The sequence below is a fragment of the Ambystoma mexicanum genome, chromosome 14 (assembly GCF_040938575.1).
Source record: "Ambystoma mexicanum isolate Mex_15411 chromosome 14, UKY_AmexF1_1, whole genome shotgun sequence".
Classification (NCBI taxonomy): domain Eukaryota; kingdom Metazoa; phylum Chordata; class Amphibia; order Caudata; family Ambystomatidae; genus Ambystoma; species Ambystoma mexicanum.
Window position 1 is genome coordinate 369,752,865 of NC_090940.1, and position 15,431 is coordinate 369,768,295.

Sequence of the window (15,431 nt, forward strand, 5' to 3'; positions counted from 1 at the left end):
AGGAAGTCATAATCATTGGATAGAGGATAGAGCCAATAATCTCTGTGGGACGAGCAACTGCTCAGAGAACACTGATCAGCATGACGGGGCATGTGCATGCGGTCCATGGGCGTTAGATGGAGGCAAGGGCGATATAGACGAGGTTTGCTCAAGATGCATGCTGGGGCTGTCAAGGGCACTTGGCCATTCAGCCCTAGAGAGGGTGGGGATAGGCTGTGGGAAGAAGGTGCTGTCGTTTGGCAAGACTTTGCAGTAGCGGCTACTTTGTAGGTGAAATGAAGGATGGAGGTCTGGTCATTGCCTCTATCAGGCCCGAACAGGCACAAACAGGTAAAATCTGTGCTTTCGTCCACCCTTTGCTGAGGACGCCAGCAATGAGGATGCCTAGGGAAGACTGGTGAAATAAATGGTGGGCAGAGCAGAGCAGCTAAGTGACCAGCAGCCTCTACAATGCTGCATACCTAGAGCTGGATTGGAGCCCTTAAGTAGGTCCTGCAAGGTCCAAAAACTGGTTGTGGGAGGAGCAAATAAGTGGCACAGCCTGGTCACGTGGCCAGCATCCTCCTGCTAAGTGCTGAGTTGGTGGGGATGGCATAGATCATGGTTCTCCAGAGACAGGACGTTGGTGCTTTAGTACTGAATGGAGGAGGGGGGGGGGACAGAGGGATTGGAGCAGTAAGGGGAGGCAGCTGGAGCAGAAGTCAGCTTTCTCGTGAATCAAGCCCACGTTCTGAGTAGCCTGATGGCTGCTCTTGCGACGTTGACTGCCAATGGTCACTTTTGATTCTATTTGTAGAGTGTTCAGATGCATACAATAAATGAATTTGATCTCGTTGTATGTGTCTGTATTCATGTTCTATCACGTATGTTCCTCCTAAATGATAAAATGTTGATGTTTCGATGGCTTGCAGATTCTTAAATTGCTCTTAATCTCGTTTTGATTGTGCACTTGTACAACAATGTCTGCAAAATGGTTTTAAAAAATAGTTTTCATGGCATTTGTATGTACAGTGAGCCAGCCACCCGGTTACTGTGAAGACTTTGAGTAAAGGTTGTACCAGCCGTCGAGACTATAAATTACGACTTCCATATGTTATTCCGTCAGTTTCTGAATCTGGCTCCCCTTATGACGCATGTCTTATACAGAATATCAGAAGCTCGAAGTGGAGCTCACTATTACGTTTAAAGCCGCATAAAGTAAGAAGACAGTTGCTCTTTCAATCTAAAATCTAAAAAAAGCACTCTGCGTGTTTTCATTGTTCTTGGAATATGTTCTGCAATGCATTTAACGGTAAGTGGGTTAGGCGTAAAACACCTGAACATACACCGCCATCATGTTTCCTCCATGACAACAAGTTTGTTGAAATTGGTCACCATTATGAAGGCGGATCTTTGCTGCCATCTAGTGTCGCGCGAATGTCGGGAAACGGCGAAACAACCCAAGCACTGCTGAGATCAATGAACCTGTGTATCGCTTGGCGCGCATCCTGAATGCAAATAGGACTCAATGTCAGCCCATAATTCCGCTGAATAACAGTGTTAAGGCTGAAGATTCATGTTTAGATCATTTCTTTGGAATCTAAGAAACTGCCAAAGATTATTTAAATTATGTGTCTAACCGATGTCAAACCCCGGACAAGAAAACGCGTGTTTGTCGTCTTCCAAAACGCGCTGTCTTTGTAAGAACATCTTGATACTCTAAGGAGACTGCTTGCAACGTCAAAATGTTGAATCACATTTTGAAGGTGTTTGAAAAACAAAAAACATGCACATTACTTTCTTGATGCCATTTGCACCTCAAAAAACCTTCAGAGACCTAATTAAGTCTATTCCATTATTGGGGCAAAATCCATACATGTTTATTCTGTCTGGGCTCGATTCATGGAATTTTTTGCACAGTTACACTGCCGACAGAAATCCTGATTCATGGAACTGTGCAACGCGTATTTTTGCAGTGCAAAGTCTGTGCAAAGTCATTTTGTACTGAAAAAATGAATGTGCACTGACATTGCAAAGTTCCATGAATCAGGGTTTGTGTCGGCAGTGCAAAGTCACTCAGAACCATGCAAATAATTCCATGAATCGGGCCCAATAACACTTGCAACCCATCGCTCAAAGACGTTCATCAATCACAGACTGATTTTGACCTGTTTTGACAGTGGTATTTATGTATAAAAGATGGCAGGCTTTGAAAACTCACATTTCTTTTAGGCATATGCACACCAAGTGAATTTTGGAAGTTGGGGGGTCTAGGGACTGAGTTTATAACACAAAGCGTTTCTATAATCTGGCTATTATCGCAAATAGCCGACATCTCAAAATAAACTGCGTTACAGAAAGACTGTGTGCTGGGACTCCCATCCATGCAGTAATAGAGACCGACCCTGCTTAGCATCACAGCGAGGAAGGGGCCAGACCCCCTCAGGACATGTGACCTAATAAACAAACACAAGTTACAAGACCACTTGATCAAGATGGCCTGACGGGGCTGGCAGCTTCCTCGCTTTGAAGCTAAGCAGGGTGGACCTATATGACTACATGAATGGGAGACCTGAATGCCTAGTTTAGTATGGACTACAGATAACCATGGGTATGATAATAGCTGAGGGTATTTGTAGTTCATAGCCACAGTTGTAGAAACATCTATATATCTTTTAACAGCTACAGTGACATTGGAGGTGATAAATCACTGGCCATGGTCAGTGACACGACTCTGATCCATGCAGAAACTAGGACCAACCCTGTTTAGCTTCAAAGTGAAGGAGCTGCTCCCTCAGGCCATTTTGCCTAATAAATTATCTGTCGTTACATCACCACTTAGAGCAACATGGCCCGAGGGAGCTCAATTTGAAGCTAAGCAGGGTCTTCCCGGCATGGATGGGAGGCAGCCGACAGTCCTGGATGCCGTGTGTTTTCAATATCCCATAATACACTAAGATAACACACAGCATCTGCATTATTTTTTTTAAAACTGTGCTACCGTCAATCCTTGAAAAAAATGCCCTCTAACAGTCTAGATGTCATGAGGCCTACATGAAAAGAGCAGCTATCTCTGGGTAAGGAGCTGCTAATACATGGAGAACTGCAAATTCAGCTTGCACGTGCAAGGCAAACTAGAATAACCTTTTGTGTTTTATATGTGTATATATATATATATATATATATATATATATATATATATATATATATATTTTTTATTTTTTTTTTTCAGTGAAAACACATTGTTAAAGGGACATTCTGGTTAAGTTGCACTAATAGAAACCTATTAAATTCAATAGAAAAACTTAGTTAAAGGGAAGTTATGGTTACAAGTAAAACCGAAACAAACTGAAAAAATTCACCAGTTATGGTAAACTAAGCAACCACAATTCGTGCCTCCACCTTACACTGCTAAGACTAATACCCAGGACAAGAACAATGGCATCACGAATGTCATTGATGACATCACTGATGAAATCACACATCTGGGCCTCTTGTTTATGTTTACTGACATGATTTGGTTAGTCTTTTGTTTTTACTGACAATGAGAATTTCCTACATTTAAAAGGTGCTATATATATAGACATTAACCTTTTTATATGTTCTTAAAGTACTTTCCTTATAGTTTAATCTGAGCTCATAATGCACATACATGGGGCAATAAGCTCGTCTCAAACACACAATTTGTGTAGATGATGATTAACTCTACTGTTATTGTCATTTTCTGGTGCCATTGTTTCTTTCTTCCTTGCTTTCGTTTCCCTCTATGTGCCCTAATTTGTATGCATTGTGGGTCTTTATATGTATTGTTCTACTAACACAAGTGTGTGGTATGTTTTCAATTGTTAACTATTTATTCTATGCTTAACATTACTTAAAGCTCTCATAAGGTAGCATTTATTATTTTACTACCGGAAATGACTAGATTAAAAATATTGTACTTCTATGGTGCATGCTGCAATCATTGCCTATATGTATGTATGGTTAGGTTCCTCTTTTAACAACAGCACTTCAATATAATGCTTTTACATGAATACATTCTTTAATAAATTAAGTAGTTCATGATAGTTCTCCCAATTACCCCTAAGATCTTGTTGCCAACATTATAAACACAACCCCTTGTAGGGACTGTTTATTAAAATTAATTTAATATCTGATGTCATTAGTGATGTAATCAATGAAATTTGTGATGTTGTCTTTCATGTCCTGGGTGTTTGTCTTAGCAGCGCACGGTAGTGGCATGAGTTATGGTTCCTTAACTTACCATAAGTGGAGGATTTCTGGGGGTTTTCAGTTTTACTCGTAACCATAAAGTCTCTTTAACAAAGTTTTTTCAGTGAATTTCATGGGTTTTTACCAGTGCTCCCTAATTTCCTACAACTTATTAATATCATATTTACCCCAATATAGCAACATTTATGTCCAGTTTAGAAAGTGTCATCTTAAAACACTGCCATTCCCCACCTCCTAGCATCATTTTTAACACCTCAATACACTTTTTGCAACTTTTTCCACAGTTTTTGTGTTCATGAACTGTGTCATGTGACCATGTGTGTGCGTGCGGCATGATGACGTGTAAGGGAACGCATCTGCACTTCATGAATGGGTCCATGATTTGCTAATAGATTGGAACTGCATTTTTCAGCTCATCTACGGACTTTGAAGCTCAAATGTACCCTTGCACAGATCCTACACCTATTGTTGCTCATTGTCCATTATCTAGCACACAGGCACATACTTGGAAGAATATTAGCAAAACGGCTATTTATCTTAAAAATGGTATCCACTATTGCCATCCCTCCTCTGCAAGAGCCACCACCAGATGGAGGACCTACACAATGAAAGAAGCAAAATACTTCAAAAGACAATGAAGAGGACCAGGAAGATGAGGTAGAAGAAGTGCCTTCCTCTAGCACCCAGAGAGAATCATGGGTGTGGCAGTTCTTTACCACTATTGGGAATGTACCAAAGTGAAATGCACCGAAGTCTCAGACTACCTGGGAGGTACTCTTTTGGGACCACCTCCATGCACCACCACAGCAAATCCAACCACTGCAATGATCTCAGAAAGGCTGTTCCTTTCTTAGGAAGTAGTAGGCTGTCTTCCTCTACCTCATATTCCTCAACCAATACTGTAACCACACAGCCTACTTCTGTGGGACACAACATCCCACCAGCTATCTTGCAAGCGATAAAAGAGGCTGTTGATCCATATTTTTTTAAAAGACAACAGTACTCTGTATGTACTGCAACACACTACTCTGCATGGGGAGCCATTTCAAAGTGCTTTTGAAGATGTAATTGAGCAGCACGAGAAACACTGCCCCTGCAGTTAAACATAGAACTAAAAAATAAGCTTATAGACTCCATTTATTTTACATTTGAATACAGTGAAGTATTTAGATGCAGTAAGATTCTCCAACATTCCCATTAGCATGTTCTACTATGTTGATGGAAATAACGGGAAATTGTATACTAGAGAAAAAGAAAAAACACAGAAACAATTTTCTGTCTGAAATTCTTCTCTCTAGTATACAATAAACACCATTATCCATTGCTGTTTATAACTATCACATTCTATTCTAATATCACATCACTATTCACATTCCCCTGCGTAGACTATGCCTTATTAGAAAGCCTAGATTGCACATGCACACCATCACACAAGACAGCCCTTCTACTCTTTTTACTGTTATGTTTGTAACACTCCCTCATTGTCTGCTTTAAACCATTAACACATATATCCACCAATCACTTAAAAAAACTCTACATATAGCCTATCAAAATTACACTTCCACCAACCAACTGCTGCTTACAGTGTTCTACAAATGTTTTGCATCTGTATTTCCCATAGTTATACCAAATAAATATACATAGTTCTCTAATAAATGCACATATGCATTGTGCACTGAAACAACTCCATAAATAAAAGGGGCAGTATGGATAGACAAGTGTTCATGGGAGCCCAGGAGGAAAGTGTCAAGTGATGCCAAGGTGGGAGGCCATTAGCTAACTGCTGGGGCACAGGAGTCCCAAGGGCGGGGCATCTTTACCGTAACGTCCCTTTAACAATGTTTTTTTCTGTCATTTGAATAGGTTTTAATAAGTGAAATAATGTTACATCACTATATATAAAATATTAATAATTCCTCTTTTAACATATATTAAACAACTATAAACTTCCTTTAACAAACATATTTTTTGTAACGCATACTTATGTGTATCATTAGCAGCAGTGCACGCTGGGGATGCACGTCATTGTTCAATTGCCTGAGGCTTGACATAATCCCAGCCCCACCAAACCACCCCAGTTATCCAATGCACCTACCTTGCATCCTAGCTCAGTGTCCACTGTTCCCTCATAATTTAACCAATGGCCAGTGCCCAAAATACATGGGGCTTGGGCTTCGGCCATGCCGCATACCCCAATAGGCAAATCAGAGTAGATATTTTTCCTTGCCGACGGCCAGGTCCACTGCCCACAGAAAAAAAGTTATATCGCTATTTATTGCACCTACGTTTTGACACTTTCAAAAAGTAAAATACAGGACAGATTTGCAAAAACATCCTTTCAGGCCCTTGCTAATGCTCCTCGCACAAGTTTGCTGCAATCCCATCCAGCATTCTGGGCAGCAGCCGCAAGCAGCATTATTTTTCCCATTTATACCTAGAGCTACTTTTTGTACCTACATTATGACAAACACAGACACATTTGCAATAACAAACTTTCAGGTACTTGCCAATGCTCCTTGTACAACTTTGCTAAAAATCCCTCCATGTTTTCTTTTTTTTAGGTGTCAATATGTAGGTACATAAAATAGTCATATAATTTAGCTCCCACTTGAGAAAATCCATTCAGACTTTGCTCAAACATTCAAGGTTGGGTCTATAACTTTTCTAAAATCTTTTGTACACATTTGTCAAATAGCAACAAAGTTATAGCCATCTAAAACTGTTCAAATCCCTCTCTAATTTTGCCCCTTCTTCACAAAATCCGACCAGACTTTGCAAAACCATTCAAATCTGGGTCTTAAATCTTTTTGCAAACTTGTGTGCAGATTCGTGAAATGGCACCAAATTTATAAGCCTTTCAAATATTTTGGAGCCACCCCTCTAATTTTGATCACTCTTGGGAAAACAGCACCAAACTTTGCAGAACCATTCAAGTTCATCAAAAAACTGCTTACACCAACCTTGTATGGCAAAAATATGTATGGCTGCACCAGGACATCTGAAATGTTCGCAAAATTTACAGGGCTGTCCCAAACTGTTTGCAAACTTTGAAGGTGGAAAAACACCCATTTGTTGGCTTTTTATGGCCAAATCCCATCCCATCCTAATCTCTGCTCACCTCCCCAGAGATTGTTGCATTAGTTTGACAAGTGCAATGTTGTGTTTTTAATATGTTTTTACCACAATGTCCGCGGTGTCGGGGAGAAGCTGGATCCCCCCCCACCCCCAGGGCAGTGGGGGGCCAGCAGCCATATCCTCACCAGCTATGGGAGGCCCCAACACCTCCCATATGGCCCCCAGAAATGCAACAGAGTTCCAAGCAGGCAGCAACATGTTTCAAACTGCTTTATTTCTAAGCACAGAAAAGAGAAAAAAGCCAAAGAAAAGCATCGTGAGTTCAGGCGCCGTCTCCCCGGGGCTGTCTTGCAAGTAAGTTTTATAATCACACTGCAGGCTGACCTCACAAAATTGGATCAGCTCCCAGAAACCTATCTCCTCCTGTTATTGGCTGCAGAGTGGTGGGTTACATATGTAGCACTTATAGAGAGCCTGATAATTGGATATTTACCTCCTGCGTCAGTGGGTTGATTTAGCTGTGCCAGCCCCCCTTACCTAATTCTAATCATGTTGCAATGTGACTTTGTTCCCATAACTTTTTAGCTGGACAAGCAGTTCGCACCTGGTTCTGGCTTGTTACAAATTATGTTTCAATGTTGTGCGTGTCCTTGAGAAAATGTCTTTCTTTCCCAGAAAGAAAAAAAAAGCACACTGGGTTGCCGTGGTTTATTCGCATTTGTGGATAATTAAAAAATGTCTGTCTGCAGAAAGTAGTTTTATCTTGAATTTGCGGCCTTGGCAAGTCGGACTTGTTTTGCGAGGAATGTTGATAAGGCTCCCGCAGCCAGTGTTCAGTGTTCAGTGAGTGAAATGAACTTAGCTGTAATTTTCCTGAAACATCGCTTTACACTGTGCATTTAGACCATGTTAATTCATATAGGCATTTGCAAGCCTTTAAACAGGGATTTTTGTGTTTGTAGATTCTGATATTGCAGCATTGATTCTAATGTAGCATAGAAGTTGCACTGTTGGTGAAGTGGGTGTGTTTCAGCATATTTGTCACCCATGGGTGCGCTGGGGTGCTTGGGGTGCGGGGGCATGGATTTGGTCTCCATTTTCCCTCTTCAGTCCCCCCTCTGGTCGACTTTGTCGACCACACCACCAAGCAACATTCACCTCCTTCCGGTCTGCATATCTTTGCCAATTCCTTGAAGTGTCCATAATTTTCTGCATTGTTGTTGATCAACAGTACATATAGGAGTGTTCCCCTTCTGTGTTCCACCACACTCACTCCCCTTCGTACTTCCTCTGATCACAGGGAGTGGCCACCTTTATTACTGCTGGAACCATGTTGCGCACCGCTATCTTAGTCCGGCTCTTCCTTTCACCATGTCTCTTATTTGCATTCCGATGTCTTCTTCTGTTGTTCTCTTGCAATGTATCTCTATCTTGCACAATGGTGCTGTGCTCGGTACTCGTCCTTCCGTTATCACCTTCAAGCAACCAGGCAGTCATGATGTCATCCATCACCATGCAAGCACTAGCTAGTTCTTTGCTTTCTCTTTTCAGATGCATTTTTTGCTGATCATTCTTTGGTATGCTGGTACTTCACCCACTCCTCCTTCTTTCTCGCTCGAGAAGTAATTCCCCCCTCTTTTTACTTCTCTGTCTGTTTCTCTTCTTCCGTTGTTTTCCACCTTGGTGAATGTGTCACTCTTCACATCTTCCTTGGTCATCACCAACAAGGGCATGCTGATGCGCTCCAATGAACACTCTCCTCCCCAATTCAGTGGTAGTTTCTCTTGATCTTTGGATGCATGTGCTCAATAGTAGTCCATAAGCAGTGATGTTCCTGCTCTCATCTCTCAACTTCTCTCAACCTTCTTGCATCCAGCATGATTGTCCACTTCTTGTCACTGTTGTGCTGGTAACATAACGTTGGTACCTTAACAGTATACGTCCTTCTTCAGTGACCATCTTTGCTCTTTTCTCTCACTCTGTTAGGCACTTATCATATTTTTGTCTCTTATTATTTTATTTGTTCTTCTCTCCTTTTGTTTTTCTTTCTTCTTTTATTATTTATTTATTTATTTATTTTTTCAATCTCAATGTTGCTGTTTTCCCTTGCAATCTTCTTCGCACCTTGTCATACATGGGCGTCGTGCTCTGCTGTAGTAATTTCTGTTGTAATCAATTCTCTTCCGGCATATGTTAAAGAACAGTCAGGACAGCTCTCTCCAGTGGTGTCCCTACCAATTTTGTACATGTGTGCATGTTGTTGGTCACTTCTGATATGTGTGTTATGTGTATGTTTTACTCCCCTTGTGTCTGCCCTTAACTCTCTTTACTTTAGCAGCAGCTTTTCCTTACCCACTGACGCCGTAACTGTTCCTGCTTAGGTTAGGGAATGTTAGCAGGGGATACAGCGGTAATGCTCATTATTACAAATAATTTTCAAAGTACCACCCCCATAATTTCGTTCATCATTAATAGTCCCATCGTGAAGGTAAAAGTCCTTATTTGCGTGCCCATAACCACTTACGCTGCTGGGTCCTTGCAGCTGATGAGATGATAAAGTTGCCCGCCTGAAAATCGCAAGAAAAGCGTTAATACGTTAGTACATGTTAGTAACATCAAGCTCCGCGAACTAAACAATCACTAAGGGCAAAATCAAACCTCCCCCTGGACATTTCGTGTTTTCAAAATTTCTCAATATGGGTAGGGAAAATCTTGGGCTGTTTTTTCAATGGAAGCAAGGAAATATACTTCAGGGAAACATGCTCTAAGGGGTCTGAGGTTCTTGATAGGGTGGGCAATTGAGTGGGGGAATGCTTCACAATGTTTTACTCAGTGGACCTCACAGTTTCTAATGGAAGATAACATTAAGGAAATTTCCTACACATTTCTAACAGCATACATACGCAACAACCTGCATGTGCGGGGAAAAGAGAAGAAACAAAACAGTGTTACAGCTGTAGGTGCAAAAAAATGTAATATGAAACTCAATTAAACTTTGGAAATGCGTGTGTCAGTCCCTATTCTAGTTGCTAGTGTGCGTTGGACCATGGGATGGCCATGTTTCCCTAACTCGGGAGAGTTCGTGCTATTTTGCAGTTCATGAAAATCTCTTGCGTTGGCCCTGTTGATCGTTGCTCCCTCGTTGCCAGGGTGGCCACCGCTTTGTAGGGCTTGACGCCTTACACTTCTGACAAAGTCTGTCAGGAGGGGAAAATGTCCCACTGTAGTCCATAGCCATTGGGTGTTGGTTGTCCGTTGTCTTCAGGCCTGCCCTGGGTCCTTTGTATCTGGCGAGAAATGAAATGGAAGCGCTTGAGACCTGAGAATTTACATATTCTTCAATTTCTTGACCTAACCTCTCTGCACTACTCTCACACTATTCAGTGTCCTAGTGGGAGGAGCCAATGGTACACCTATGCACCATCCTGTCACCACCTGGTGGCGTTCAATGGCGGTCTGACTGTAAATTATTACACAATTCGGAATGTACCCAGAAAATGGGTAGGCACTTAATTTTTGTGAAGATACTCATTACACACTTTGATCATATATATGCAAATTGGGTGCTAGTGTACAAATGGGCCTTTGGATCTTTGTATTTACTGTGCTTTTGTTATACGTTATTTATAGTGCGTGCCTTTGTCCCGTGGGGCATCAGGCACTGACAAGCTAAATAGGGAAACATCAGGGTGGTAAATTTGTCATATAGGGTGGCTGTGTTTCTAAATTAAGTGCACCATGTTACTTAGTTAAGATAATCGCAGGATTTTAAAATCTTTTTTTTTTTTTTATTTTTTTTATTTATTTATTTATTTTTTCTATGGCTCCTCTCACACTTCTCAGGGCGTGCCTCGCAGTGAACTGCAGGCACTTTAAGCTGGTACTAACTGCAGGCACTTTAAGCTGGTACTAATGAAATCCGCTACCAATTTGCTCCCATTCTCTCTATCCCACCCCATGTCCACTTTTTAAAGCTTACCTACTCTGTTAATTACTCATTTAGTCTAGTATTTTATTACTCCACTACTGTAATTACTGTTACATTTAAACAATATATATTTCTAATTACGGTTACATTTAAACAATATATATTTCTCCCCCCAATATCTGCTCTCAAATTTTAATACAACCATTATGCTCCAGTTCGTGCAGCAATGACCTCTTTCCCTATGTGTGTTGGCTAATGCATTTGTGCCAGTGTTATTTTCAAAAGCGCTAGTGGCAGTACCACTTGCACTGTTATTTTGTTGCCAAATTAATTCTGTTGGGAACATGGATCATCCACCCTTTACCCCTATTTCTCTCCTCCTGTGGTGAACTGTCAATGAAATGTAGGCCTCCCCCCTCAAGTGCACTTTCTTCCATCTTGTGTGTCTCATTTAATTGTTCTGTGTTAATCGTGTATTCATGAGCCCAGTCTCCTCACTGAAAGATGTGTGGTCAAAATGTAGCTAAATGTACTCTCTTGTGATGCGCTATCATTATGCACCCCCCTCTGTACCGTGCACCCCCATTATTCTTAAACAATCTTCCTTACTTTCAACATGTGTATGCCTGGTGTTTAACAAGTTATGTATTTCTCTGTTAATAAGGTGGTCATATCCACATTGCTCATGATGTCACAAATGTCTCTTCCCTAATGCATGGCCTAGTCGCCCCACTGTCACCCAGAAAAGGAAATGTTTTGATACCTATCACCACCCCTATGCAATTGTCCTCTGCATTATTGAGTGTGCGTGAGTGTGTGTGTCGGCGCGCGTCTCGCCCGCTCTGTCGGTGAAGCGGAGCATGAGTGTGTGTGGCAGAGTCCGTCAAATCAAGTTTGTCTTGGGCTGTCCTATTAGCGGTATAATGTCAATCTATGTCCTTTGAAACATTTGTTCCCCATCAGGAAGACCCCACCCAGTCATGTAACCGGTACCATTGCTATTGTGTCAGTGTTCTGTATGGGTGCTGGCTGCTGTGTAGTGCCCCTGTGTTGTCATTCTAGTCAGTCCTGGGGTAGTGGTGCTGTCATTTGTTGTGTCTGTACATGTAGTGGTAACAGTACCTGCATTGGTGCTTGTGGTGTCTGCTGAAATGATCCCATCCTGCCCCATGTATCCTCCCCACATGGGCGGTTCATATTGTGGTGATTGTTGACACTGCTATTGTGATTCTTGTGCGTGTGTGTTGAAGCTGTTTTTAACTGCCCCTCCCATCGCATGCTTGAATTATTTATTTTGTGCCTACTTGTCCTCATCTGCCTTTCTCTGCCCCTGTGTCATCAAATATTACACTCGCGGAGGTTCAGAAGGGTGAGTCCCCTCTTCCCTCTGCTCGTGTTTGTTCAACATCAGCTGACCCCTCGCATTTTCCTTTTCCTTCGTGCACACAGTTCAACTGTAGCCATGTGCTTTTAAAGCTATTCCCGTGTAAGTGCTGTGTATGTGTGTCCTTAGCGATTGCTGCACGCTTCTGGAGAAGCCGCCTATGAGCAGCCATGGTCTTTTTAATTTACCTTCAGTACTTTTGAATCTTTGCACACTATGTTTTACTGACTTATTTCAGCATGGAAGCTGTGTGCTACACAGCAAGTGAAGGGGAGTCATTTCTGTATTGTGTGATACATTTTACCTCTATTCAATTCGAAAATTTCGGTAGTCCGCTGTTCAGGGAGCAAAAGTTAGAAGATAATTGAACAATATTCAACTTCTGTGAGCCTTCTTGGCTCCGCACCTTAGCCAGTGCACTCCACGTGCAATCCATCTTCACCAAACCATTGCCTTCTCCGGCACACTCCCACAATCTTGCGCATGTGTCTTCCACACACCGCCTCTGGGTCACCTATTCTCCAAATCCACACCACTATCTCCTCACCATCAAAACTTTGTGTCCTTATGCATCAATCTGAAGGTGACGTCACCAAACTAAAAACACAATGCAAATGAAAAGACAAATGTGCATACACAGAACAATAACCCATTTCTCCCAACCCCACAAAAAATCCCAAAATAAAACCCCACAATCCCCACAGCTGTCTTCCTGTCTCAACTGGAACAAGGTAAACCACAATAAACTCTTATAATTGGACTGCACACACTGCGTCGCCTAGTGCATGATACGCTCCTCACCAGGGGACCTTAACCAGCCAACTACCTTCCGCACTCGGGAACAATCTAGCTACCTCCTGCGGGAAAACATCATCCACTCACTGAACTAAAACGCTCAATTAGCAGGGAACCTCATCTACTCATTGATCTATAACGTCAATTCATAGGAAATCCAGACCCCGTACATGAAATCACCATCCAGACCAATCAGCGCGGCAATCCTGTTCTAGACCAATCAGCGCGGCACTCCTGTTCTAGACCAATCAGCGCGGCACTCCTGTTCTATGTGTAGGGAGTCACTACCCCACCCAATATGCTCAAAAACACAAGAAGGGACCACTGCCACCACCCCAGTCCCAACTACAATTCACGTGCCGATCAATACCAATGCGCTGAATTTTGTGACAATGTACAATCACCCACCACCCAATTTACAATCCCTCCCTAAAAAAAATTAAAAAACACTTTAACATTTCTACTTTAAACATTTCCCCCCCTCAGAGCCCATGTTGCTGGTTTACTTACATTTTCCTATGCTGCACTGGCAATTGCACCACTGCTGGACACTCCCTCAATGCACTTCACCGGACCCCTTCTCCTGCAGGGCTCTCACCTGCCCTCAAGCGGGGTATTTCCAAGTGGCCCCCGAAGCCTTTAGCCGGTTACGCGTTTTTCCGGTGGTCTTCAGGTGCAGGCGAGGGTCTCACAGCTTCCTTGAGTCGGCGGCAGGGAGCTCAGTCCATCGTAGAGCTTGCGCAGGCAGAGCTCAATTACCCATGTTACAATGAGCAATGAGCCTCACAGAGGGCACCAACTTGTCGGGGAGAAGCTGGATCCCCCCCCACCCCCAGGGCAGTGGGGGGCCAGCAGCCATATCCTCACCAGCTATGGGAGGCCCCAACACCTCCCATATGGCCCCCAGAAATGCAACAGAGTTCCAAGCAGGCAGCAACATGTTTCAAACTGCTTTATTTCTAAGCACAGAAAAGAGAAAAAAGCCAAAGAAAAGCATCGTGAGTTCAGGCGCCGTCTCCCCGGGGCTGTCTTGCAAGTAAGTTTTATAATCACACTGCAGGCTGACCTCACAAAATTGGATCAGCTCCCAGAAACCTATCTCCTCCTGTTATTGGCTGCAGAGTGGTGGGTTACATATGTAGCACTTATAGAGAGCCTGATAATTGGATATTTACCTCCTGCGTCAGTGGGTTGATTTAGCTGTGCCAGCCCCCCTTACCTAATTCTAATCATGTTGCAATGTGACTTTGTTCCCATAACTTTTTAGCTGGACAAGCAGTTCGCACCTGGTTCTGGCTTGTTACAAATTATGTTTCAATGTTGTGCGTGTCCTTGAGAAAATGTCTTTCTTTCCCAGAAAGAAAAAAAAAGCACACTGGGTTGCCGTGGTTTATTCGCATTTGTGGATAATTAAAAAATGTCTGTCTGCAGAAAGTAGTTTTATCTTGAATTTGCGGCCTTGGCAAGTCGGACTTGTTTTGCGAGGAATGTTGATAAGGCTCCCGCAGCCAGTGTTCAGTGTTCAGTGAGTGAAATGAACTTAGCTGTAATTTTCCTGAAACATCGCTTTACACTGTGCATTTAGACCATGTTAATTCATATAGGCATTTGCAAGCCTTTAAACAGGGATTTTTGTGTTTGTAGATTCTGATATTGCAGCATTGATTCTAATGTAGCATAGAAGTTGCACTGTTGGTGAAGTGGGTGTGTTTCAGCATATTTGTCACCCATGGGTGCGCTGGGGTGCTTGGGGTGCGGGGGCATGGATTTGGTCTCCATTTTCCCTCTTCAGCGGACAACGGCAGCTGTCCGGGAATCCAACATGGCGACCGTTTAAAAAAATCAGACGCAACCCATATTTTCACCAGCCAATCAACGGGCCCGGGGACATCACCCCACCCTCTTATTGGTCCGGAGGGCTGTCCACGGACCGGACCCAGATATCACTAATTTGTTTCACCAACTTTTTGTCCATTTAAAAAAAATTACTGGACGGATTTACACCAAATTTACAAAAGCATACTTTTTGGACCAAGC

At 42.6% G+C, this 15,431-nt stretch overlaps 1 long non-coding RNA gene across 1 annotated transcript; it reads right to left on the bottom strand.

The window, feature by feature from the left end:
* Positions 1 to 7,542: 7,542 nt before the first annotated feature.
* On the bottom strand, positions 7,543 to 15,180 carry LOC138526790 (uncharacterized). Its single transcript, XR_011283732.1, has 2 exons — positions 13,905 to 15,180; positions 7,543 to 10,574 (listed from the first exon to the last, which is right to left on the bottom strand). It is a non-coding gene; the product is annotated as an uncharacterized lncRNA (long non-coding RNA).
* Between the last annotated feature and the right edge of the window lie 251 nt (positions 15,181 to 15,431).